The following is a 27,506-nucleotide window of genomic DNA, read 5'->3' as shown; positions in this document are numbered from 1 at the left end:
CGTCCTCAGGCACGTGACCCAACAAAGTCGGCGCTGTGCGCAGCGGGCGGGGCGACGGCCAGGTTTTTGAGGGGCACCCGGCGGGCTTCCGCTGTGGCCACAGGACTTAAGAGGGGCGGCGGCCATGTTTGTGAAGGGCACCTGCTGGCTGCTCCTGTGTTCACAGCATTTAAGGGTGCGGCGGCCATGGTTGTGAGGGGCGCCTCCGAGGTCACAGCATGGGGGTGGGGGGAAAGGCGGCCATGTTTGTGAGGGGCACCGCCTTGGGCGCCGGCCACGTGTCTGGAGTAAGGCGGGAAGTGGTTGTCCGCCGGAGGGCGGTCTCTCTTCGCTCTCCGGGGGGGCGGGCTTCTGGGCTCCGGTCCCTGGAGTCCGCGCGTCGCGGCAGCGCGGGAGTGCCCGGCCCGGGGGCTGCCGGCTGGCGAGTCCCTGCGGGCTTCTTCCTCCAGGTCGGCGGCAGGGACTACACGACCGGCCCGGGCTTGACCGCTGCGGGGACCGCCTCTGGCCCTTACCCCCGGGCGCGGACGGCCTCGGACGGCGCTTCCTCCCGGGTCACCCGGCGGGCGGCTCCTCCGCGGCCCCGGCCAGCGCCCGGCCTCCCGGCGGCGCGGGGACCCGACGAGCCCAGGGACGCCTCCCAGAGTTTAGACGGACGAACCCAGGCTCGCTAGGACGCCCAGGCCCAGCGCTGAGGGCGAGGACTGCTGCCTGGAGACGCCGCTGCACCGCCCGCCAGCCTCCCCGCGGACTGAGGGCCGCGCGGTCCTCGGGACCGACCCCAGCTGAGGGGCGCCTGTCCGTCCTCGCGACCGACCCCAGCTGAGGGGCGCCTGTCCGTCCTCGCGACCGACCCCACCTGAGGGACGCCTGTCCGTCCTCGCGACCGACCCCACCTGAGGGACGCCTGTCCGTCCTTGGGCTATCAACCCCCAGGTCTGAGGGACCCCTTTCCGTCCTCGGGCCATCGAACCCCAGGACTGAAGGACACCTGTCCCTCTCAGGCCATTGATTCCCCAGAACTGAGGGACACCTGCCTGTTTTCTGGCCCATCCCCCCGCCCAACACTGAGGGATACCTGTCTGTTCTCTGGCCTATCGGCCCCCCCAACACTGAGGGATACCTGTCCGTCCTCTGGCCCATCAACTCCCCCAGGACTGAGGGACACCTGTGTGTCCTCTGGCCCATCCGGGACTCCTGTCTGTCCTCTGGCCCATCGACCCCGCCAACACTGAGGGACACCTGTTTGTCCTCTGGCCCATTGATCCCGCCAACACTGAAGGATACCTGTCTGTCCTCTGTCCCATCCACTCCCCAACCCTGAGGGACACCTGTCCATCTTCTGGCCCATCGACCGCCCCCAACACTGAGGGACACCTGTCTATCCTCTGGCCCATCAACCCCCCCAACACTGAGGGACACCTGTCCATCCTCTGGCCCATCCGCCCCCAATACTGAGGGACACCTGTCTGTCCTCTGGTCCATCGACCCCCCCCCAACACTGAGGGACACCTGTCTGTCCTCTGGCCCATCGACCCCCCCAACACTGAGGGACACCTGTCCATCCTCTGGCCCATCCGCCCCCAATACTGAGGGACACCTGTCTGTCCTCTGGTCCATCGACCCCCTCCCAACACTGAGGGACACCAGTCTGGCCTCAGGCCCATGGACCCCTCAAACACTGAGGGACACTTGCCTGTCCTCTGGCCCATCGACCCCCTACAACACTGAGGGACACCAGCCTGTCCTCAGGCCCATCGACTCCGCAAACACTGAGGGATACCTGTCTGTCCTCTGGCCCATCGACCCCTTCCAACACTGAGGGACACCTGTCTGTCCTCTGGCCCATTGACCCCCTCACTCCCCCACCAGGGCTTAGGGACACCAGCTCTTCCTCTGGCCCATCGCCACCCCACCCCAGGACTGAGGGACACCAGCTCTGTCCTCTGGCTCATCGAACCCCCCAACACTGAGGGACACTAGTCTGGCCTCTGGTCCATCACCACCCCACCCCAGGTCTGAGGGACACCAGTCTGTCCCCTGACCCATTGGCACCCCCCCCAGGACTGAGGGACACCAGCTTGTCCTCTGGCCCATCGACCCTCCCCCAGGGCTGAGGGACACCAGTCTGTCCTCTGGCTCATTGACTCCCCTCTCCCAGGACTGAGGCACGCCAGCTTGTCCTCTGGCCCATCGACCCTCCCCCAGGGCTGAGGGACACCAGTCTGTCCTCTGGCCCATTGGCCCTCCCCCCAGGACTGAGGGACACCAGCCTGTCCTTTGGCCCATCAGCCCTACCCCCCCAGGACTGAGGGATACCAGCTTGTCCTCTGGCCCATTGACACCCCCCAGGACCGAGGGACACCAGTCTGTCCTCTGGCTCATCGACTCTCCCCCACCCCGCCCCAGGACTGAGGGACACCAGTCTGTCCTTTGGCTCATCGACTCCCCCCACCCCCTGCCAGAACTGAGGCACGCCAGCTTGTCCTCTGGCCCATCGACCCTCTGCCAGGGCTGAGGGACACCAGTCTGTTCTCTGGCCTGGCTGGCCGCTGCCCCTCCAGGACTGGCCTCCTGGTGGCGCCCCACAATTGCAGCAGCCACCGTAGGTGTGCTTCGCCATCCAGGAGAGTGCTGGTTATTATATTTTTACAGGTGAGAACATTTAAAATAGGCAGTTTTGTCAGAAGCATTAGATTTTCCAGTTAACTGTAAAGGTCGAAAAGTGACCTGTGTTGTGCTCGGCCCCATGTACTGCTCGAGGGTCCCTCTGCGCGTTGTTCCCCAGCACACGTGCTTCTTACTCTTCTCTCCAGGCGCTGACTCCTCTGCTCCTGGGGACCGCCTCCCTCAGCCTGGAAATACACCCAGTGAGCCTATCTAGTGCATAAATGTGAGCGCCCCCCCCCCCCATCCCGCCGCTGCATACCTGCCCTGCAGACTAGGTGGGGCCCCTTCAGGCAGATCCCCCGCGGGCTGCTTCTGGCAGCAGGTGAGGACACACGCGGGGCTATTGTGCACGCTTCTGCGCTCACGCTCACACTCATACATGCGCTCATGCTCCCACGTGTGTTCACACTCAGGTACTCATTCTCTCCCACGTGCTCACGCTCACGTGTTCACACGTATTCACACGCACTTACATATATGCATGCTTGTCCCCCGGCCACTGTCTGGACCCTCCTTCCTTCCCAGGGTTGTGTTTTTGTTGTTTTTTTAAGATTTATTTATTCATGAGAGACACAGAGAAAGAGAGAGAGGCAGAGACACAGGCAGAGGGAGAAGCAGGCTCCATGCAGGGAACCTGACACAGGACTCGATCCTGGGTCTCCAGGATCACGCCCTGGACTGAAGGCGGCGCTAAACTGCTGAGCCACCCAGGCTGCCCTAGGGTTGTGTTTCTAGCTGCATGTTTTGCATGGTCTGTGTGAAAGGAAGACAGATGTGCTTGGGCAGGAAAATCTATTTGAAAAGGAAACCGATAAGGTCATTGCCAGCTGTTGGAGGGAAACCCAAGGCTGGACCATGTTAAACACCCAAACTATCTCATTCTTTAAAATTTTATTTATTTGAGAGAAAGAGAGAGAGAGGCAGAGACACAGGCAGAGGGAGAAGCAGGCTCCATGCAGGGAGCCTGACGTGGGACTCAATAACGGGTCTCCAGGATCACACCCTGGGCTGAAGGCGGTGCTAAACCACTGAGCCAACCGGGTGGCCCTAACTTGTCCCATTTGCACCGAGATTGGTTTCCTAATAAGCCAGGTCCTGAAATTTTATTCCGGAGTCCTTCAGAACTCCACTTTCATAAACTAGGACTTGATTGCCACCAGCTAGTTCTTGGCTCTCCCATTGCACATGGTGTCAGCAGGTGTTGGGACCCCTGCATGAGCTCACCTGACTCGGTGGGGCCTCCAGAGTCCAGCCCCCCAGGGGGAGGGTTTCATCTCTGTTTTCAAGTATGCCCTGCTCCCCCACCCCTCCCCCAATGTGGGAATGGTGTGTCCAGTCCCCCAGCTGCTCAGGCCTGACACCCAGTTCCCGCCCGCCCCCCCCCCCCCCGCCCCATCAGCTCACCCTCCCTCACCGCCCAGATCCAGTCAGTGGCCATTCTTGCTAATTCCAGACTGCACAGCTGGTCCCCCTCCTTGTTTTGCCCACAGAGCCCACAGCAGGGGAGTGGTCACTTACCAGTGCCAGCTGACCCCCTGCTGAAGCTCTTTGGTGCTTCCTCATGCTTCTACAGTTTAAGCCCTTGCACATGGTAGGTGTTCAGTGATGTTTGTTGAATGAATGTGTAGGAGGTGAGGTGCCTACCACAGCTCCACTGCTCTCTCCCTCACCCTCTGCTGTGTGTGCTCCCTGAGCTATGGCTCCTCCTTGGAAAACTTGCTCTCCCCAGCCCCCCACTTATCTTTCCTGACTAATAATACCTGCTTCAGACCTCAAATCAGCTTAAATTGCCTGTCCTTGACGGGAGGGGGCATCACCAGACTTCTCCTGACCAATCAATTGCCCACAAGTTCACTTTCCTCATTATAGCTTTATTTAGTGTTCTGCTTTTCCTTCAGGATGTGGGGCACTGTGACTCTTTTCTCTCTTGGAGCATCACTCCTTCATTTGCTCGCTTGTTCATTCTAGGTGTTTGCTAAACTCCTGTTGTGTGCTAAGCTCCTCTTGTATGCCAGGGACTGGGCTAGACCTGGGCTTACAACAGTGGTGCACTCAAGGGAGTCATCAGGCCTGCCTTTGTCATGCTTTTAGTCTAAGGTGGTAGAGTGGTGGTTAGGGTGGGGGTCAGGGGGGTGGGTGCTGGTATAATAATCAAACAAGGAATTGTAAATCTTCAGCAGTGAGGGAAGTTACAGGGGAGAAGCCACATCAAGGGACAGCTCATGGGGGTGGGGGTGTGAGATAAGGCTCCTGGTAGGAAGTGGCAGTGGAAATTACTCAGGGTCACCTCTTCCCTCCAGGACCAAGTCCCATTCAAGCGCAGCAGGAGGAAGCAGGCAGGAGCCCACACCTGGGCCAGGGCTGCACCTGCCCCAGGGCTGCCACTTCTGGTGAGGCAGGAAGCCCCAAGCTGGTGGAGGAGCCGTTCTTCGCTTCTCGGGCTCCTGGCACTGGGATGCCATGAATCCTGCATGCTAGAACCAAAGCCCGTGCCTCTGTGTGGGTTCCTGACGTGTACTTCATTTCCCTCTTCAAGACTGATTGTGCCCTGCCTTCCAGGTGGGGACACAATGAGGGCCGTCCTAATGGCAGGTGTGCTCCTTGTTTGTGGTCAGTCCCCCACAGGGATCCTCAGCTCCTGGAAGGCAAGACCTGCATCTTGCTCATGACCACGGCCCCAGAGCCGGGCTCAGTGGCCGGGACATGCTGCTAGGTGCTCAGCAAATATTTGTTGAAAGGATGAATGGTGGTAAGAATGCATATGAGGAAGTTGTGGATTGAAGATTGGGAGGAAACTCTGTATTCTCGCCTGTAACACAAGCTCACCATCCAAACACTGCTATGTCCACAGTTCAATATTTGCCCTCCACAAACACTGCGGGGCTGGCGAAAAAGTTAGAGAGAATTTTCAATTGATTAAGTCAGTGGATTCGTTCACTTGGGTCATCCTGGCCCGGAGCACACCTCCTTAGTACCAGCAGATGGTGGCCTGTATGACGAACGATTGTCTCTCTTATGCTGACCTTTTATATATAAAAAAGCAGATATAGTAATTTTTTAAGTGAGGGAAAACCACAAGCCAAAAAGCTCACAGAAGAATATGAAGCAGCAGGAGCTCTCTCATGGCTGTTGGAATGCAACATGCCATGGCCACTTTGGAAGACAGGTTGGTGGTTTCTTACAGAACTGAACATCTTCATACCCTGTCATCCAGCACGCATGCTCCTTGGTATCCACTCAAAGGATGTGAAACTTATATCCACACAAAAGCCTGCACAAGCATGTTGGATAGCATCCTTACTTGTAATTGCTAAAACTTAAAAACAGCTAAGAAGTCCTTTAGAAAAGGTTAGTGGGTTAACAAAACGGTCCATCCAGACTATGGAGTATTATTCAGCACTAAGAAGAAATGAGCCGTCAAGCCATGGAAAGACATGGAGGAACCAATTGCATCACACTAACGACAAGAAGCCAATCAGAAATCTGTACATGCTGTATGATTCCAGCTATGTGACATTCTGGAAAAGGCAAAACTAGACGGGTGAGGCAGGCGGATGAGCTGAAGATAGGGTCATTCAGGCAATGAAGTGACTCTAGGAGTAATTACTATTTTCATCCAAACCCAAAGAATGTCCAACACCAAGAGTGAACCCCACTGTAAACTGTGGGCTCTGGGGGATGATGACGTGTCAACATATGTTCACCAATGATAACATGTGTCCCACTCTGGGGGGGGGTTGTTGCTAGTGGGGGAGGCTGAGTGATGGTGGGAGGGACAGGGGAAATATGAGAAATCTCAGTATCTTCTCAGTTTGGCCATGAACCTAAACCACTCTGAAAAACAAGTCTAGTTATAAAAGGAATGTGATATGTTTAAGCATTGATTAAAAAAATAAAAGCTCCCAGCCTGGTTTTCATTTTATGAGTTGGACAAGCATAGCTCCATGGTTGGACAGATGTCTACTGTGGAAAAGATCTCAACTCCTCACCATGGTCGGACAGATGTCTACTGTGGAAAAGATCTCAACTCCTCACCTAATGCCACATAGGTTCCTGGGGTCCTGTAAGGCATCTTCGGGATGCAGTTGAAGGAGGCCATGCAAGCTCTGAGCTTCAGAGGGCACATGAGAGGCGTGCAGAGCTCCTGCTGTGGCTGCTGGGAAGTGCCATGGTGTTCCAAAGGGCCGCCAGTGTGGAGCAGGAAGTGGTCATGTAGAGGTAGGTTGGGCAAGAAAAGCTTTCTGGAGGAGGCAGTGCTGGCATTGGCTTTTAGTGTGCAGAATGTGTGTGCATACACAGCTGGAGGAAGATGCGGAGAGGGGCCACAGGCACGTACCTGTGCAGGGATGGGTGGGTGGGGACGGTCTTCACGAAGCTTCCCTGGTGGCTAAACACGGATGGGATTTTTGTAGCTCATTTGCAGGCTAATCAAACAGTTTGTGGCATTAAAATGTTTGAGAACAATTGGCCGTGTTCTGCTTCAAATCTCCTACACCCTGCTGGGAAGAGTGTGCAAGCGTGGGTGATTACACATGTGCATGCTTCAGTAAGTTCCTGGTCAGCAGAAGGTCATTGTCCAGGGCCAGCTTCTCATCTGGCACCTCAGAGACAGGGGACCTGGTGCCCTCCATGCTCACAGCTGTGGTCACCTAGAGATACCACCACGAGGGGTCCTTACTTGGGATTTCTTGACACTGTTTTTCACATCCACTTGGCTTTCAATTCTTGCCTTCTGTCTGTTCTGCAATTAGGTGTGTGTCCTAAAAATCTAATAGCACTTCTGTTTTTATTGATAGCAACTCAAAGTCATTTTGGGAAGTAGTCAGGATGCAAATGTGCATGAAGGAAAATCCTTATAATGCTTCCACATTCCACCAGTGTTGGAGCAGTGCAGATCAGCCCCCATCAGCCGGGAACTGTCTTCTGACACCTCCTCAGCACGTTTTAAGTGCTACCATTGGATATTCATTTTATTCACCAAACATTTACGGAGCTTTCTGTGTGTGCCTCAGCATCTTTAGAAGCATCGCAGACCATATCACACGGCTGGGACCCTGACCACAGGCAGGTGTGGTTCCCACCAGGGAGGGAGGGGCTTGCAGTTTTCACTCCTTTTGGGGTACAAATGAGCTGCAGTCAGCACGGAGCATTCAGACCACGAACCCTGACATTGCCTTGGCCTGGAAGCTCCCTAGCTGCTAGCTGCACAGTGTGTGTGTGGGGGGGACCACAGTTACACTGTCCTTTGAATAAAAAGCCTGGAATTTGCAGAGCCTGGAAAAGGCTAAATTTCCAGCTAGATGAAGAAAATGCCATTTTATGAGAACCTTTGGGCAGGCGGGAAGAAAAACACAAAGATGAAAAGCCCTATTTTGGGAGCTCCCTTGCCCTCAAGCAAGCAGGGTGGTGGTGGTGGAAATCAGCTTATGATCATATTAACCGCCAAGCGAGGTTCGGGCTGCGGAGCTGAATGTGTAAATTAGGCGCTCACAGCAGGTTTATTTCTGCCTCCCACTCACAAATGCTTCCGTGTCCCATCGCCCTTTTGGCTCATTTGGCTAAGCATCAGTGACACGTTAGGGACAGCCGCCAAAGAAATGAAATTTGTCCACAAATACGATGATCATTAACTGGTGGTTGTTTTTCCCTCCGTAGGCAACGTAATGGTATGCGGCTGTGCAAGAATAAGTTCTGTTGGAACGGTCTGTGTTTCAGGCACCAGAACCCAAGCATTGGTAGGACCCTGCCACCACCCACGTCGGGGAAGCCATGCAGGAGAAGGCACTGCGGTGGTCCTGCCCGTTCTCACTGATGTCACATTCTGGCAGGACATAGAGCAATAGGACCAAGAATGACCGACCCTGAGTCTAGGTCTATTTATGGCTGTGGCCTTGGAGAGCTAAATTTCATCAGATTCCAAATCAGATGAGTTTCCTCTGGGCTGTAGAGATGCTATCAGGTGCCTGCATCTTCCCCGGGTGTCAGTATGGGTGATGAAGGCCCTCGGAGGGACAGCCAGGGCAGCCAGAGGGCAAGCAGGCAAGAGCCAGCTCAGGAAGGCAGAAGTGCCTGCCCCTGGAGGCCCAGACAATACATGAATCCCTTCTTTCCTGTGGTCTTTCACCCACTTGAAAGACATGCCACGAATATGCAGTTTTGCTTGCAGTGATGTGGGACCAGAGAGATTTTGCATCAGCAGTATTTGTTGGGAAACATGGCAAAGTCAGGGGGAGCCCCGTATTTCTCCTTATCATGTGGATGGTAGCCGGCTCAGGGAACAAAGAAAGGTATCTGATCGAGGAAGTGGTTAATTCACAAAACCATAACTGATGTGAGTCTGTAAGTCAAGCTGAGAAGGTGGCTCTGAGTAAACTGGAGTCCCAAGGGACACGGGAAGGGCCTCCCCACGTGGGTCAGCGAGGGTTCCCCTTGCTCCGTGGACACGGGGGACAGCATGGCACATCAGCCTGCCCTCACTCCGGCTGGCTCCTCTGCATGAAGGAATCCCCGCTATCCTTGAAGGGCATCTGTCTCCTCGCATCCCCGCGGCTGGCATCCCTGTCTTGCTGCTTGCTAAGAATCCAGAACAGATTCAGGTCAGTGCATTTCGAGGCAGCTAAACGCTGGATAAATGGCATTGTACGTAAATTTCAGTGGCACAGCCAGGGTTACCCGCGGCCTTGCTCGCAGCAGCTAACAGGTGTGAGCTAATGTCACGGATGTAACCTTGCTTCTCCGGTGGTGCCGCTGCCAAGGCTGGATTCCTCCCCGCTCTGTCCCGGCTGCTTCATGGAACGGTTTCAGCTTGTGCCACTCCAGCCGTCTTTTTGAAGTCTGGGCAGAAAGTGGAAGGCAGGGCCTGCTTTGTTATCTGGTCTCCACACTCGTCTCTTTTGGTTCCTGGGTTTTTGGCTCACAGACGAGGGGCGGCTAACAAGGTTTGTGTCTCGTTGAGGGTTTTATGACTGAACCATCTGGAATTTTTGGACATTTTCAAACTAGCACAATTGGCATGAATTTAGAGGTGAAAAGGTGGGGATAATCTTTTCTCTTGGATTTGTTGGTCCTAGGATATAGAACGTCAATATCCAGAAGACACATTCGTACCAGATGAGGAATTGGGAGAATGATATTCTTTCTTTCTCTCTCTCTCTGACTCTTGTTCTGTCTCAGATACATGGCATGAATTTAGCCCAGTTTCAAAGTTATTTATTCATGAGAGACACAGAGAGAGAGGCAGAGACATAGGCAGAGAAGCAGGCTCCCTGACGTGAACTTGATGCGGGACTCGATCCCAGGACCCCGGGATCATGCCCTGAGCTGAAGACAGACGCTCAACCACTGAGCCACCCAGGCATCCCTCAACTTCACAGGTAAAGGATGCAGTCCACATGAGACCTCCCTTCAGCTGCAAGCTTGGAGTCCCCATGACCACCCTCTGGTTAGCTAATTCTCTAGAAGGGGTCATGGAACTCTCCGAGGGCTCTTACGGGGAATGGACACAAGTTGAGATCAGCCAAAGGAAGAGACACATGAACAGATCCTGAAAAGTGCCCAAAGTGAGTTTCGCTGGCCCTCCCCACTGGGTCAGCATTGATGCACACACAGGGGATCGCCAACCAGAGAGCTCCCCCAAGCCTCCCTGCCCCACATGCTCATTAGATAGCTCTGCCTCACGGAGGGATGACTGAGGATCCATCAATTGATTATTGACTAGTGGGTTGCGTGCATCGTTGGTCTCAGTCTCCAGGTGATGGGTACCTAAATCACAGGGCTGGTCTTTGAGGCATGGCCGGCCCTACCCTAGAAGTATCATGTGCATCTTGTCGTTGGATTACTTGGGATGACCCATGGCCCCAGGAAGGCAGACCCTCCTGCCAGGTGGGACATCTTAGAGGTCCCCCAGAGGTGGGAGACAGATTAAATTATTTGCCCCCTCCCCATGGAGAAGATGAAATACAGTGTCCTGGTGGGTCTGTAACTCCCTCTCCCTCTTTCGTAGGCTGGTTGGAACTTTCTTATCTCTTTTCTTGTGATTTCTGCTGAATTCCCTGGAACTAATGCCCATTGTATGCACCTGATTACAAAGGGAAAGGTTTTATAGAACATTTCTCCTCTCAGGAAAATGAGAGGCACCCTGCCTTTTTCTTGGTGAGAGAGAAATGTTCTTTTGAATAATTTTTTAATTTACTAAAATTTTTTGATTCCATTGCTGCAAGGATGCAATCTTCCAGTGGAGAGGCACACAGATAACGATGTTTTAATATTTGCGCTGCTCGGAAGTGAGGCCGGCGAAAGCCCAGGGGCCGCCAAACTGCAGTGATTTGTTAAACAGCTCCCGCCAACTTGCTGAGATGATGAAACACGGGTCCCTGGGCTGGCAGAAACACATTCTTCCCCCTCTCCAGGACCACCAGGACCCAAGCCAGGCTCCTCTGCACCCCCGACCCACAGTACCCCTGGCCACTAGCGTGCCCCGGAGGCCAGCCTTCCCCGTCATCCACAAATTAATTATCTGTACCTCCAATGGGATGATGTTCTTGCCGTTCATTTACTACCTGGAGTTTAAAAAGTCATGTGTTTTAAGGTCAGTAAACCCTCGGTTCTGTGCCTGGCGGCACCTGAGTTACTGGTTACTTAAGGTCACCCACAGGCCATGGTGCTGTGTCCAGATGGTGATAAGTTTAGCTTCAGTGTCACCATGGGGCTCTTGCTAGCAATGGCTTTTTAAACTTTGCAGTGTCAGGTACGTCCAACTTTCTGAGATAGTAGAGCTGCTCCTGAGGTCCAGTGGTCCAGGCCCCAATGTTCACTTACCTCTCAAGCCTCCTGGCCTGGGCTGTGCACTGGTGCTGGAAGTACAAGGCAGTTTTCTGGGGAAGTCTTCGGGGGATGGCAGGGCAAACAGGGCACTCAGGCATCAGTAGAGGTATGGTGCCCCAGCTGTGCATACTTGGCCACCCTAACTACTGATTGGCATGAGGGTCTCATCTTTGTAGAGAGTAGGGTACCCACCTGCAAAGGTGGCTAACACAGAAGTGGGGTGTACTGGGATGGAAGCCGGGCCCTTCGCAGCTCCCTGGTAACTGTTGATGGAGTAGCCAAGTCAGGTGACACTGGGGACATTCGGCATCTGAGCCCCCATGCTGATGGGGTGAGCATAGTGATGCTTATGTGCTCTGAGGGCACTTTCATTGTGCCTGACACTGTTCTTAAGCTTCTTCTGTGCATGACCTCATTTGATTCTTGAAGCACCCTAGAGATGGGTTCTCTCATTGCATCCATTTACACCTGGGGAGACTGAGGCATGAGGAGGAGAGGAAACATGCCCAAGACCACATAGCAAGGAGGTAGTAGCGTCAGGTTCTGGACTTAGATATCCTGCCCCTGACTGAACTTCGCTACCAGGTGAGCTTGCAGGGGAGAGGTCCTCTCCCCTCCCCCCACCCCAGGAGGGGAAGTGCTGGGTGCCAGTAAGTGCTAAGTGGAGGGTGGCCAGCTGGAGAGCCATCCTGGGCCTGCTCACCCTGTAGTCTGGTGTCTCAGTCCTGACAGCAGGGGGCAGGATGAGACAGGGAACTGCAGCCACGGTAGGGGCTCCAGCTCCTGTGGCCGGCTCCAAGGAGACTCAGGATGAGGGCGGCAGGGGCAGGGCAGGGAAGGTGGCTCCTTCTCTGACGACCTTCAGAATCTATGGGTGGGCCAGGGTCTCATGAGCAGCAGCCCCTTCTGTAGAGAAAGTGCCTCTTTGGCTCCCAACACCCTGTTGGACGAGGGGTGTGAAAGCGTATTCCATATGAATCGGGGAGAAGTGGCAGGTGCTCTCATGCAGGCTCATCACAGAGGAACCCCTGCCCCTGCACAGTGCCTGCTTGCTGGTCCGGAGGCAACGTTGATCTGATGCCACAGTGATGTCTGTACTCTCGTTCTGTGCTTGGGGTCTTGCCTGGTGGTGGGTGGAGTATGCTCACCCTGCCTTCTGCCACCCTCTGCTGCCCCTGAGCTCAGCCCCTCTGCGAGGTCTTCGGGTCACTACAGGGCGGGCCAAGCTAGGCCCCTATGTCCACAGGGCCTCTGCTGCTAGGACCTAGGAGGCATAGCCAGGACTTGGGACCCAGGTCAAGGGTGCAGACTTTCCCTCTCTCCCCACTCCCCACTCCGTGGGCTTCTAGAAGACCTTCCTTTGTGGGGCTTCTGACGAAGCACGATGGAGGGAGAGATGTGCTGGTCCACATCTCTCAGCCACAAAGGAAGATGGGAGGCCCAGAGTGACAGAGGCTGTAACGGAGCCCTGGGGCCACTGGCTGGGCTGCTCCTGGGGGGTGTGCCCTGGGGCAGGGCTGTGTTCTCTCAGCATCACACTCCAGCTGCTGCCTACTCCCCACTTTTCCTTGAAGCTTTCCTTCCCGTACTGTGTCTTGAACCTTGTTCCTGCCTCTGCTTCCCTCCTGGGGCAGATACCCAAGCCCCCAGCCCAGTTGGAGGAGGGATATCAGCAGCCCATGGTCCCAGGGTTTCTAGGGCTCCCTGGAGAGGCCAGCCTTGATTTAACATGGACATTCCACACAGACACTCTGCTTTGGTTGTTCCCAGGCCCCCTCTGCATATGCACTCCAGCACCTTTATGCCAAATCTTAAGTTAACCAGGGCCAAGAGATGGGGCAGGAACTAAGGACCCAGACCAGGGTCAGACCAGCAGGCACGGGGTCACCCAGCATCACTGGCATCTCTGTGTGGGCATAGGCGTCCTCAGAACAGAGCCTTCTGGGGTGCAGTTCTGAGTGGCTGCCGTGTCCTGTGTGGGGACCCAGAAGGGAGCCTGTGAAGCCTAGTGGGTCTGGGATAGTCTGTCTGATGGCAAGTGGAACCAGAATGGAACCGAGACATGGAGGACAGTGTCTGGCCTGCCCTTGGGGCCTGCTGCTGGCTGTGGGGTCAGGGCTGCACACTCTCATGACTCTGCCATTGCTCTGTGTCTGGGTCTCCAGTGACCTGGAGGCCTGGGGAGAGGGGCTCGGGAGCAAGGGGCTGAGTAGTAGAAGTTTGACACAAACTCCCAGGTTTAGACCCCAGGCCCAGGGAAGCGGCACCTGAAAGGAATATGGCCAGGTGGTGCCCGGGTGCAGCTAGCCCTGCTGGTGTGGACAGAGGTCAAGCATGTGCACTTCTCTGCACTTGGGACATGGCTCAGAAATTCGCTCCCTTGAAGGCAACTCTGAGTTGACAGCTCTCCCTAGGGATGCCCAGGCACTCAGTGTCCAGCTCCTGCTATGGAGGCTTCTGAAAGCCTTGGGAGGACCTGACAAATGACCCTGAGGAAGGAGGACAAGACAGTTGTGTTGAGGACAGTGGACAGGAACCGGGAGGCATTGTCTGGGGCTGCAACAGGACAGGTTTAGGTTAGAATACAGTTTTGAAATATTGATGATGCATTTATTCAACATCCATTTATAGAGTATCGATTTTGTGCCCGATCATGGTGTAGACAATGTTGGGGACACAGCAGTGGACACAAGTGGCCCCGGATGCCTGCCCTGTGAATCCAAGGCTCTAGTGGAGGAGATGGGAATTGACATAGTATGTGTGGTATCTGGGCCCCCTGAGGGTGACGTGGGATGAGCTGGGACAGGTCTGGCATCGGGAATGTGGGGCGGCACTTGAGTGTTATGATGTCAATATGAGGAGCTGGCACGTCAGAAGCCAGCAGCCTGGGTTGGAGTGTGAGGTGGTGGACGAGCCCGTCACAGACACGTGAGGACCACTGAGGCCGCGTCTCCCATGGTGTTCCTGAGCTGTCTGGCCTCTGAAAGTGGTGCTGGTGCCCCGTGACAGCCATTCTTCTGGGGAATAAGGGAGAAATGGGGATATCACCCCCACTACCCTGCCCATCCCACTGCTGGGATGTACAGCCAGGTTCCCGACTGTGGCAAAGACAGACCTGGAGGGGCACCATCTTTTTTTTTTTTAATTTTTATTTATTTATGATAGTCACACACAGAGAGAGAGAGAGAGAGGCAGAGGGAGAAGCAGGCTCCATGCACCAGGAGCCCGATGTGGGATTTGATCCCGGGTCTCCAGGATCACGCCCTGGGCGAAAGGCAGGCGCTAAACCACTGCGCCACTCAGGGATCCCTGGAGGGGCACCATCTTAAGACCAGATATGGCTGTCTATTTTATGTGTCAACTTGGCTGGACCATGGTGCCCAGATATGGGGCCAAACATTATTCTGGGTATTTCCATGAGGGTTATTTCTGGATGAGATTGAGATTTACGTCAGTGGAGTTTTAGTGAAGCAGATTGCTCTCTGCGATGTGGTGGGTCTCATCCAAGCAGTTGAAGGCCTGACTAGAGCAGAAGACCGGCATCTCCTGAGCAAGAAGAAATTCTGTGGCGGACAGACTTGGGACTTGAACTATAGCATTGGCTGCAAAGGTTGGGTCTACAGCTTCCTCATCCATTCTGCAGATTTGGGGCTTGCAGCTTCCATAATTGTGTGAGCCAGTTCCTTGAACCAAATTTCTCTCCACGTGTATGCACATCGTTTTGTTTTTGTTTCTCTGGAGAGCCCTCACTCATACACGCCAGGGCAGGATGCAGCTGGGGTTCTCTAAGACAGAAGAAATGGTCCCCGAGAAGCAGCATCCAGCAAGGGCTGAAGAGCATCCTTCTGGACTAGGGAGCTTTGCAGGGTCACGTCGAATCTACTGTAGCAAGGCCGTGGTAGCTCACCATCAGTCCCCAAGAAAGCCTGTCCTTTAACGCACAACACGCAGCACCCATGCCCTCTCCCCATACAGCCCCCAAGGTGATTGTGGCTGGTGCCCTAGCCCCTGTTCATCCCAGCTGCTTCCCCTTCGCTTGACTGACACCACCCATGACTCATGAGTACCTCCAGTCTCCAGAAAGGGAAAAGAAAAGGGAATCCAACCATCATCATTCTGAAGAGTCCCTTGGTCCTCTGTCCATGCTGGGCCCTCTACTACACTGCTCCTGACCTCCCCAGCGCAGTCCCCCGAGTCTCATGGAGGACTCCCCCAGCTCCCAAGAATTCAGACTCCCTCATCTCTGTCTCCAGGACGTCTCTTGTCCACTTGCCCGGCCCTTCCTGCCAAGGCCGGGCTCTGCCTCTGGGCAGGCCGGCGGTCAATGTGTGGCCTGCAGGGTGCGGTGCTGCAGAAGCCGTGGTTCTCTGGGGCCCTGGTGGCCAGATGTGGCGGTGCTCAGACACAGTGGCTTTGTCGGCATGGCAGGGTGGCAGAGGCTGTGGCTCAGCCAGCCCTCCACAGGACCCATGTGGGGCACCAGCTGGGGCCAGATGCTGTGCCTTTGGCTTCTGCTACTCGGCTCCCCATCTGCTGCTGCTTCAGGCTGGAGGGGTTTGTTCTTCCCCTCCCACTCCCTCCATACCTTCCTCCCCCAGCCATCCCTCCACATTCTCAGAAGCCATAATCCCCATAAGAAACTCCTTTTCCTAAAATGTGGGCATTGCTTCTGCTTTCTTGACTGGCCCCAATCTGCTCATGGAGTATGCCCTCAGCAGAGATACGGCCTTCTCACATGGAGAGGATGTTTCACTAGGCAGGTCAGCTGGTCTTTCTCTAAACTTGTCCAATCTTGCAGAGGGCTCTGGGCATTGTCTCTGTGTCACCATGAGGCCTGGGTGTCTGGGTGGGTGGTCACTGCCTGTTCCTGACGTTTCCTTACAGGGGAGAGATGTCCCTTCGTGGAAGGCTCCAGGCTTCCTGTCCTTGCTTTGTGTCCTGACTCCACAGGGGAGTGAACCTCCTGTGGGTGAGGGGCGGCTCCTGGTCCACCTTTGCCAGTAGGATGCAGACGAAAGAGGACATGTCACGAGCTGAAGGGCCTGGGTATCCCTCCTTCCTTCCTTTCTGCCCAGATGGGGGGCGGGGAGCAGCTGGCCAGGTCTGCCCTGGGGCAGGGAGGCTGCGTGGCTCGGCCACAGAGCTGTGCCCCAGCCCTTCGTGCAGCAGTGAGATTTTGGTTCTCCGCGCACTGACTCATTTGTCTGATTTCTTCCTCAGTTTGGAACCTGGGTTTGGGTCCCCCCTCAAAGACCTGGGTGACAGGCAAGCTTTAAAAACAGCATTTTTAAGGCACCAAATTGCTCTTTCCCACGTTGGTATTTCCTTCGTGCTAAACAGAAAGCTCGTGTTGGAATCTGGGCTCTGCCACTGACTGGCTGTGTGGCCTGGGGAGAGTTCCAAATCCCTGCGTCCTTGAAGTAAAGTGCAGATAAAAATACTTTCCATTAAAAAAAAAAAAAACAACTTTCCATTGAAGTTCTCAGAACAGGGGAGATAGTGAATGAGCACATGCTCTGCAAACTGCAAAACACCGTGTACAGATCAACCCACTTCATCAACCCTGATGCGCACTCTCCCCCATGCTGGGTGCATGTGATGGGGGCAGGGCAGCCTGGCGGGGGTCGTCCCCGTAGGCTCTTTTGTGGACGTGGAGGCTTTTCCTTGTGCCACGTGCACAGCTGTAGCCCAGGCCACAAACCACACACGACCACCTGAGGACGGATGGGGTCCCACTTGTGGCTAAAGCCCTTCCTCCGACACCTTGCACACACATTTTCTTTTGATGCATGCACACGAGGGAAAGGTGGTATAAAACATCTCTAAATCAACCCACAAGAGTTTTGGTTTTATGAATTCTAAGATCAATTAAAAGAGAGCAGAAAGCATTGTAGTAAAGTGTGGTCGGCAGTGCTCTCTGGTCTTCTTAGTCGTCCGTGATACATGCTGTGTGCGTGTGGATCTGATGACATACGTGATTTATATCTGTCAGATTTGGGCAGATCTGAGGGAAGAGCTTTACTCTGCAACTAAATTGCTGTGTGAACTTGACCTTGCTGCTCAGTGCCTTTTCTGAGAGTGGGGGAAGTGTGGGTTACGACTCTGGGTTTCAGGTGATATGGAGACGCCACAACAGATCACCCAACTGCAGACCCCAGGCCTGGCTGCAGACCCTGGTCCTGCTCACCTCTGTGAGTCACCTGGCCCTCGGCCCAGCATTCCGAAAGGGGCCCTCTCCAGGCTTTCTTTATGCAGTTGTCTTGTGACGGGCACACAGGAAAATATCAGGGTTATGTCGCACTCCTGGCCCGGGAGTGGGAGTTGGTACTTAACCTCCTTTTGAGGGATAAGCACATGCGGAAGTAGCTCGTAGGGGGATGAAAACCAGCCTCCAGATTCACTTCACTGACATTCATACAGCAGATTTCCTACGAAACTCTTGAACTAATTCCAGGTAGAGTTCTCATCCAAAAACACCCACTGCAAACAGCCAGGATGTTGGAGTGATGTCAGATTGTGACACACGGTTGAGACCTAGAGTCCTCCTGAAGGGATGCTAATAGGACCGGGGACTTATTCCAGGATCCCTGCCCCAGGGACTTGCCAAAGAGGAGGCAGAGGGACACAGTAGCATGGTGCCCCTGAGATCCTAGTCCTTCTGGCAAGACACCCCTGGTTGTCTCCCTCCTGCCTCTGGACCCCCATCAGGCGACTCACCAGCTACAAAGGGCTTGCCCTCTCCAGTGCTATTTGTGGCTTCGCGGCTCACGCAGGGCTTTTACTTGGTTCAGAGGAAGCCTTTGTGTGCCAGGAAGGCCAGCGTGGAGGCCAGCTCCTCCCAGCCCACAGACATCAGCTGCGTGTGCAGGGACAATCTCTTTCCTTTTCCAAATAGGGCTTGAAAGTCATCTGTGTCGAGACACCTCCCTTTCTCAGTGGTGGCAGCGGATGGCTATGCTCTGTCCTGCTCTAGGATATGATGCTCTGTGAATGGGCAGGGATGGGGAGTGGGGGGCTAGACTTACTGTCAGTCCCCCATGTTCTCTACCACTTTACCTTGTGATCAAGGCAAATGTTTTTTTGGCTGGCTGGGACACCAGGAAACAGGGATAAGTCACCTCTGGGGACTGTGAACCTGCTTCAATGCCAGGGATGTTTTGATCGGCAGACAGAACTATTGGAGGAAGATCCAAATGCAAGCTGCCTTCCACGCACTAAAATGGACTGCTGCCAGCTCCGTGGCCCAAGGGAGCCCGAGAGAAAGAGACAAGGACTCCTGCTTGTCCACCCCCCGTGGTACTTCTGGCCATTCAGGAATGACTCCCCCATCCCCTCTCTTTCCTGGGATTGCTCTGGAATATACCCAGCCTGCTGCCTGGGGCTGTCGTGGCTCCTGGGCCCTCACCCCTTGAAAGCAGGTGGGTGGGTGAACTCTGGTCTGCAGGTGACAGGTACCTGCGTTCGTAGCCCATCTGCCCCCTTCCCGGGTGCTGGCCAGCTGGCACTTCTTCTTGCCCCTGTTTGCAGGTTTGGGGGTGACAGTGGGCAGTAATGTTTCATGGGCCTTGGGGATGGCCACCAACCCTGGCCTCCACTTTAGGGAGAGTGATAGCCAGATTGTGACAGATCTGCCTGGATCAGGTGTCCACAATGTAAAATTGAGGCCTCTGGAAGAGAGGCGATGAGTGGGGATGTGGCCCCGGGGCCTTGCTGGGCTGACAGAGACTGTCCTCTGGGGCACTGGTTCACTGGGTGTATATAATTGCCTGACTCTGAAATGAACACTGGCACTGTGCATTTGTTTCCACATGTCCATCGTACATCAGCTGACAGTGGTCCCCAGCACCAGTCAGGACTTCTTTTTGCTTTTTTCACATGTACATGGGGTTTGTGGTAACTGGGACACCCATGTCTCTTAGTAAGGGATGTGCCTAGGATGTGGTGGTCATCCACGCAGGCTGGCTGCAATCTTACTGTCTTTCCCATGGAGCAAAATGCATTTTCTCTTCAGTGAGAACAAGGAATGTCTGTGGGTTAATGTCCACCTTTCCTGAAGACTTTACATGCTTCTACCAGACTCAGCCACCCCCGCCCCCCGCCCCGCCTCCAGCTCGGGCTAGGGTATTATGTGGACAGATTTTTTTACCTGTCCACCACCTACCTGCCCCGGGGGGAAGTTCCATGAGTGCAGGGATCAAGCCTGCTTTTCTTATCACCGAATGCTCAGTGCCCAGCATAGTGCCAGACACAAGGGACTCTTTAGAAATATCTGTGGAATGATTTGAGGATAATGATGATGGTGTTGGAGAGGATGGTAATTTTAATAATAACTATAGTAGTTAACTTTTAAAACCTTTTCATTGTATGGGTGCCTGTGTGGCTCAGTCCGTTAAGCATCCAATTTGATTCTCACTTAGGGTCGTGAGATTGAGCCCTGAGTCGGGCTCTGCGCTGGGCATGGAGCCTGTGTGAGATTCTTTCTCCTCCTCCCTTTGCCCCCCTTGCCCCCCCCCCCCCCCCCGCTCCTGCCAAAAACCCTTTTCATTGTAAAATAAGGCACACATGCAGAAAACTGTAGTTAGCTTAATGGGGTATTAAGGCAAACAGCCCTGATGCCCCTGCCCATGTCAACTAATGGAACTTGTTTTACTCTTACCCATTATTTAAACCTGATACATCTTCATGTCTCTTTTAACTGACTGAGAAGGTTCCCATCCCTTTCTTAACCTTACACCTTGTCTGTGAAGGATCCGGGTCACTGGGCCGTGGAGGTGCCCACACTCTAGTTTGCTGATTGCATCCTCGTGGTGTGGTTTGTCATGTTCCTTCCTCCTCAGGACTTCCTGGTGAGTGGCAGCTAAAACCGGAGGCTCAGTCAGACTCCAGTGTGGTCCCTATAGCGAGGTGCTGAGTTCTTTCATCCAGAGGCACGTGGTTTGATGTTAGCAACTGTAAGGGGCTGCCCCCACACATTCCCCCTATGGTTTCTTAGGCCGCCCGCCCATCACTGTAGGCTTGGAGAATGACAGGTATCTCTCCCCTGCTGTCAGCCTCCAGGAGAAGAACAGGTGATGGGAGATAAAGTCCCTGCATGGGAAGAACAGGGTCTGCTGATCAGAGAGGGCTCTTGGCCAGCAGGCAGCCTCACCTGTCTTGTTCTTGTTCCTTGTCTCCTGAGCAAACCCTGTGTGCACCTGCCCATGTCTGCCCGCAGAGGTTCTGCTGGGTCCTCAAAGCCTGCAGTCCCAAGCCACCTTCACTCCTGCATTCCCCAGTCTTGCTCTGACCTTTGCCAATGGCCATCACCATGGCCAGAACTGGCCAGTCCCTGCAAGTCCCTACGCTTCCTGGCCCCTCAGGGAATCAGTCTCCCAATTATGTCTGTTTGCCTCCTCATTAGCCCTGGGACCTGCTTCCTCTCCTACAGCCCCCCACCCTGGGTGGTCCTTAGCACCGCTCATGGATCCCAGAATCACAGTGAGATATGAACACATCTGTCTCCAAGTAGATGGCAAACACCTTTCCTAGCTGGGACCATCTGGACCAGCATGTACCCAGTCACCTTCTCCTTCAGGAAGCCCTCCCTGCCTGCAGGTGGGATCCTGCCCTGTATCCCCGCCTCTAAGAGCTCACTACAGCACAGTAATATTCCTCCACCCACACCTCGGGCTTCCAGAGAGCAGGGGCCCTGGATGCTTACCCCAGGGCTCAGAATGTGGGATGCATGAAATGAAATGTTCAGGGAGCTCAGTTCTCTGAGGGGGCGCTAGGCTTGGGAGGGAGGTGGAGGCCTCCTAGGTTATTATCCTAGACAGTGAGTCACAGAGTCCCTTGTGTGACTTGGCTGGCCTGAATCCTCACTCCACAGAGAGCCCAGTTGCCTACCTTCAGCCATAATTACTTCTTGCTCAGACACAGGGTCTACACCAACCCCACACCGTGCTGAGAGGGTGCAGGCCTGGGGATGTGCCCATTCTGACGGCCCAGGGATTCAGTATTGTCTTAGAATTGAAGCACCTGCTGGAGGCCCAGGGCTAGGAAGCAGCAGGAGGTGGGTTTGAGGCCGAGCATCCGCAGAACTGGGGTGGCTGGTGTGAACCAACTGGTTAGTTGGAAGAGAGAAACTCATTGTTTCCATTTCCTATTGCTGTTGTAACTGATGAGGCACATTTAGTGGCTTAAAGCCACTCCCATTTGTTTTTTTTGTGGCCTGGGGGTCAGAAGTCTAAAATATGTCATCAGGGCTGTGCCCCTTCTGGATGTTCTAGGGCAGAATCTGTTTCTTTGCTTTTCCCCATATTCCTTGGCTTGTGGATCCTTCCCCTATTTGCGAAACATCTCCTCTCTGTGACACCCCCACTCCACCCCCTTCCTGGGACCTTGTGATGACAGTGGATCCGCTCACATAACCCAGGATAATCCCCACCTCAGTGTTCTTAATTTACTCACATTGGCAAAGTCCCCTTTGCTGCGTACAGTGACCCATTTACAGGTTCTGGCGGCTAGGATGGGGGCACCCGTGGGGGCCATCATTCAGCCAGCCGTGGCCTCTGTGGGCTCTGCTTAAGCAGCGACCCGGCTCCCTGGTGTTGGGAGAGGATAGGGAGCAGGAAGGGAACACCTGAGCAGACAAGGGACTTGCTTAGACTAAAGGCCAGCCTACCCCCTGGACTGGGCGAGGCCTCTGCAAACACAGTGCATTATGCAGCATTGTTTGTGGAGGGAGATTACCATTGCCTCAGGCTGGAAGCTCCTGCCCCCAACACCTGACAGTGACAGAAGGGGCTGTGTGACAGAAGGCTCATTAAAAATGAAAACATGCTGATTTCCAGCAAACTTAAATTACTTAAGCTGGTATAAGTGGATAAATATTTCATGCCACAGTTTATTAAGTTCCCACCAACAGTACCTCCCTGGATGCCTCCGAGTGGTCTCAGCAGGGAGATAGGGGGAACCCACTCCCGGGAGCGCTGACATGCCTCAGGCAGGTGACCTTCTGGGTTCTGGAGTCATGCTTGGGTCCAGCTGCGAATCACTGGGGTTCTGGGGCTCTGAAGCGGCTACAGCAAAGTGGGTAATGATCAGACCCAGAGAGAGATAGCAAGCAGAATAACCAGGGAGCGGATGCCTCATGGTTTTGTTTTTCTTGGCAAGGGAAATTGGGACCCGGACAATTTGGGAGCTCAGCTTCTGCCTTCCTCCTCTTGGCAGATGTGCAGAGGCTGGCGGCGCCCCGCGGCTGCTGGCGGCAGTGTGCTGGCGGCTGGGGAGCCCACCTGAGCACTGTTTGTAATGAGTCTGCATCTGCTGGCTGCAGAGTCGCCTGGACACTGGCTCTCCACGCCCCTTCTCTGCTTGACTCCCTCCACCCCCCAAGTCTGCACGTATAAAGAACAATCTCTGTCCTAAGAAACTGTACAAAGGACTTGTCTTCCCCCACAATGGAGCAGAAAATAGACACACCGAGGCAGTTTGAAGGGGGGCACACAACACCCCCAGCCCAGCTGTGGCCTGGCCTAAGCTGCCATGTGTCACATGCTCCACTGCTCCTGCCACTGGGCCATGTGAAGACCCATCTGCAGGAGCTCATGGGCAGGAAAGGGCATAAATCCAGACAGCTGGTTACAGGTACATGGGGTCCCTTCAGGTTTGTATGCTGGAGCCCTAACTGTGTCTCTCAGAATGTGACCCTATGTAGAGAGAGGGTCTTTAAAGAGCTGATTAAGGTTGAATGAGGCCCTGATCCAGTAGGACTGGTGTCCTCATGAATCTGGACATTCATCAAGAGCGCCATGGAAACATGAGGACGGCTGCAGGTCAAGGAGAGAGCCTCATCTTCAGGAGAAGCCGACCTGCCACCACCTTGATCTTAGACTTTAGCCTCCGGTCCTGGGGGTGAATGAATGTCTGTGGTTTAAGCCCCACATCCCCCGGATCTGGTGCTTTGTTACTGCCGCCCCAGAAACATAAACAGCCCATATTTATTCCTCTTGGGAGTCGAGGTGGGTAGAGGGAGTCCCTCATTGGGTCCTCCTGGGAGGGGAGGTGGGTGGAGAAGGAACTTTCTTGGCTCCTCCCTGGGACAAAGTGGGTGGAGGGGGCCCTCATTGGTGGCAGTGACTGGAGCAGGGGAAGAGCTCATCTGTATTTAAAAAGCACCTTTTGGGTTGAGAAGCCAAGTCTAGGGGAGCTGTTTCCAAAAGCCACTGAGAGTTTTCTATGTAGTCACCACTGGAGGAAGTGCTTTGTTAGCTCATCCAGCGCTCAGACAAGCAGGCACTGCCATTTCCCCCACAGGATGGACACAGGAAGGTGGACACTTGTCCAAGGTCACATAGCAGGCAAGTGGCAGAGCTGGGATTTGAACGTAGGATGTCCAGCTCCAGGGGCTGTGCTCCTGCAGGGAAGAGTGGGGAATGTCAAGGACATTGGTTACCTCAGGAGATAGAGGCGACTTGGCAGCCAAGTGGTGCAATGGTCCCCAGGCTCTGCAGCCCCTGATTCACCTGGAGAGTGGTCTGGTGTGGTACAGTGGGCAACATGGTGCCCAATTGGCATACTCCTGCCCTGAAGGTGAGGTCACATGGGGGCCTCCACCCACAGACCCCAGTTCCTTCCCTGCAAGAACTAGATGCCCAGTTACTGCCTCAGTCTGAAAGCCCTGTCTTTTCCAGACCATGTTGTTCCATTCTGCTTGAGGTCCCTCTAGCTATTGCCCTCTGCCCACAGTATTGCTGTATGGGTGGCCTCTGGAGGAGCCCACCTGGGACCCAATGGCCCCCACTCTACCCCTTTGACTTCAATCACAAAAAACAAATCCCTCCAACTCAGTCACTGGGGAGTCCATTCTCCACAAATATGTCCCAGTCTGCATAGCCTGGGCTCACTGAACAGAGGGCATTGGCCTGCTGATGGAGCAGGAAACATGCCTCTGCTCAGTCCAGGGCAGTATACTGAAGGGCCTTCCCCTCTCATGCTGGTGGTGGGGGTGTGTTCATTCCAGAGTAAGAATAAGGTCTCTCGGGAAGGAGGCATGGGTGGTCATGCCAGCTCCCCAAATGAGCCCCAGGTCTTATGCTTGTGGAATTCTGGGTGTTGCAGCCCTTCGCACAAAGGGTCCTGGGAACTCATGACTGGACACCACTCTGGGGCATGGGAGTTAACACCAGAAGCCTGAGCTCTGCTTTCTGGGTTTGTGCTTTCCTACAGATGTGAGGGGAAGAGGAGCCCCCACCGCTGACACAGGACTGTGGGTGGGCTGAAACATTAGAGGTGTGTCTATGTGTTACTTTCCCTTCCAGGCAGGAGCAGAAAGGGTTCAGCAGGCCCCAGAGTTGGGGTAAGGCTGCCCCGGGAGGGGGGTGGGGGGCAAAGTCAAGGGCAGTTGAGCCAGGATCAGCTATGGTGCTTCCCCACACTGACATGGAGACACATCCTCTGCATCTCTGGGTCCCTTCATCCTTTCTGACCTCTGCTGCTTCAAAGGTTAGGGGTGGGGTCAAGATCTCTCTGCCCCCAAGGAGGAACCAAAGGCCCTATCCTTGTCCAAATATGCGGGAGTCTTCAGGGAGGAGAGGGCCCCAAACAGTTCATAGCTCTGTTGGATACAAGCACCCAGGTCACCATCCTGCATGGTCTCATGGGGAAAGGGGGCGCAGGGTACAGGTGTGGCTGGAGGTACTGAGGAATGTAAGATGAAGCCCTGGTGGCATGTGAGGGGCAGAAAGAGTCCAGGGTAGCCCCTGGAGGCTGGGACGAGCCTGGGGAGAGGAGGGGAGCCCTGAGATTAGGAGCCAAAGTGAGAAACACCTCTGGGGGCTCCAGCCTTCTCTCTGTCCTTCCCCAACACCAGCCAGAAGGTAATCTGACCTCCTGGAAGCTGTTGATATATATCTCTCCAAGTGCCAGATTCAAAGAGAACTGTAGAAAAGGAGAGAAAGGCCAATGTCACTTTAGAGGTGGCCTCTCATATGAGTCAGTGTTCTGCAGCTGCTTCTCCACCTGGGCGTGTCGAGGGAATGGAGGTGCCATGATTCCCCACCGCTAAGTACCCAGCCAAGAAGGGAATTTCTCTGGGCTGGTCCTGTTTGTGGTCCACTGAGATTCTTCAAGCTCTGGGTTTATGTCTCTCACAAAATTTGGGAAGCTCCTCATTATCTAAGTATCCACACTGTGCTCTTCTTCACCTCCTTTGGGGGCTCCGATGACATGAATGGTAGATTTTCATTTTTTTAATCGTCCCATAGATCCCTGAATCTTTCTTAATTTTTACAGCTATTATTCCCTGTATTGTTAAGATTTGATCATTTCTATTGATCTATCTTGATCTTTACTGACTCTTTCATTTCTTATATCTTATCTACATAGACCCTGTCCAGTGGGGTTTAACATTTTAATTATTGTATTTTTTCCAGTTTGAAAGTTTCCATTTGGTTTTTCCTCTACTTTGCTAACTAAGACTTTCTATTTTCCCTTTTGTTTTAAGAGTGTTCATGTTTGCCTTTTGGAGAATTTTTATAATAGCTGCTTTAAAGTCTTTGTCAGATAATCGCAACATCTGTGTCATCTTGGCATTGGCGATGATTGTTGATCTCCATGTGAGTTGAGATTTTCCTGGTTCATCATATGCCATATAATTTTGGATTGTATCCTGGGCATTGTGAATATTATGAGACTCTGTGCTTTGTTTATATACTTTGAAGAATGGTGGTGCTTTTGTTTTATCAAACAATAAGCTTGGTTGGGTTCCAGCCACATGTTCCAACACATCTTCTGTGGGTTTGTGGTTCCAATGTCAGTTCGGTTTTCAAAGCTGTTGGAACGCCCTTCAGATCTGTCTCACGTGTTCTTTGCCAGAGGGCTGGTCTTTGAGCTAGAGGTGGTTCAGTTCTCCAAGTCTTTGGTATACCATTTAGGATCAGATTCATGCCATGTGTGGCTTGGTTGGTGATACCAGGAGTTCATAGCTACTTTATGGGGTTGCTTTCCCTCTCTGCATCTTCCCCATAATCTCTGGTCCTTTTTAGTCCTTTGGCTGGGAACCTAGGACTCTAGTGACTCTGCTCTGACATGCAGTTCTGTGACTATGCCCTTATCTGGCACCAGTGATGGAAAAAGAGGAAAAAGAGCAATGGGGCTTCTGCTATCCTCTTGGGATCCTAGATCCACTAACTGGAGAGGAAGATTCCTCTGGTTCAGAATTATCACTTGGGGGCTGGGCTGTGAGAAAATAGAAGAGAAAAGATGTGGGATGTCCATGTTTTCTCTGAGCATTAGGAGGCTCCCATCCTTCTCTTTTAGTCAGAATTAGAAGGCTTTCCTTAAGTTTCTCTGTGCCAGTGTTCACTTTTGGTACTTAAAAAAAATCTGGTTTTCTTTCTCAATCTGCCTGCTACTATTTACTTTTCAAAGCTCTCAAATAACCGGTCCATGTATGTGTCCAGGTGTTACAGTTGTGTTTAGTGGGAGAGACCAGGTGGAGAGTGCTTACTTCATTATATCTGAACTTGGAATCTTTGCTTTATTTTTCTAAAGACAATTTCACTGTATACGACTTCTAGTTATGGAATGAATAAATCACGGGGATGAAAGGTACAGCATAGGGAATATGGTCAATGGCATTGTAATCGCGTTGTATGGCTACATTAGGAGTGTGTAGCATAATTTATAGATTTGTCTGATCACTATGTTGTACACCTGAAACTAATGTAACATATCTTGTTAACTATACTCAAATACAAAAAAGAATTCTGTTTCTTAAAAAAAGGATAACAAATTCACTGCATAAAATTCCAAGTTGACAGTTTTAAAAAACCCCAGTAGAGATGTTGATACATTGCCTTCTTGCTTACATTGTTTGCAATAAAAAATCTGCTGTCATTCTGACCTTTGTTTCTCTTTATGTAACATGTCTTTTTCTTCTGGTTAATTTTGCACATTTCTCTTCATCATTGAGGTTAAACAAATAATATGCATTTATGTTTCTTGTGCTGGAGGTTCACTGAACTTCTTGA

The 27,506-nt window shown here is 53.4% G+C and overlaps 1 long non-coding RNA gene across 3 annotated transcripts; it reads left to right on the top strand.

The window, feature by feature from the left end:
* Positions 1-62: 62 nt before the first annotated feature.
* Positions 63-16,983, top strand: LOC140630204 (uncharacterized). 3 transcript variants are annotated; one of them, XR_012028019.1, is made up of 4 exons: positions 63-175; positions 6,720-6,888; positions 7,467-7,734; positions 8,326-16,983. It is a non-coding gene; the product is annotated as an uncharacterized lncRNA (long non-coding RNA). The 3 variants fall into 3 exon arrangements; XR_012028017.1 differs by lacking the exon at positions 63-175 and having other exon boundaries at positions 6,456-6,888; XR_012028018.1 differs by lacking the exon at positions 63-175 and having other exon boundaries at positions 6,456-6,888; positions 7,467-7,738.
* Positions 16,984-27,506: the final 10,523 nt, after the last annotated feature.

Source organism: Canis lupus, chromosome 3, assembly GCF_048164855.1.
Source record: "Canis lupus baileyi chromosome 3, mCanLup2.hap1, whole genome shotgun sequence".
NCBI lineage: Eukaryota > Metazoa > Chordata > Mammalia > Carnivora > Canidae > Canis > Canis lupus.
This window is presented reverse-complemented; position numbering and strand designations above follow the sequence as displayed.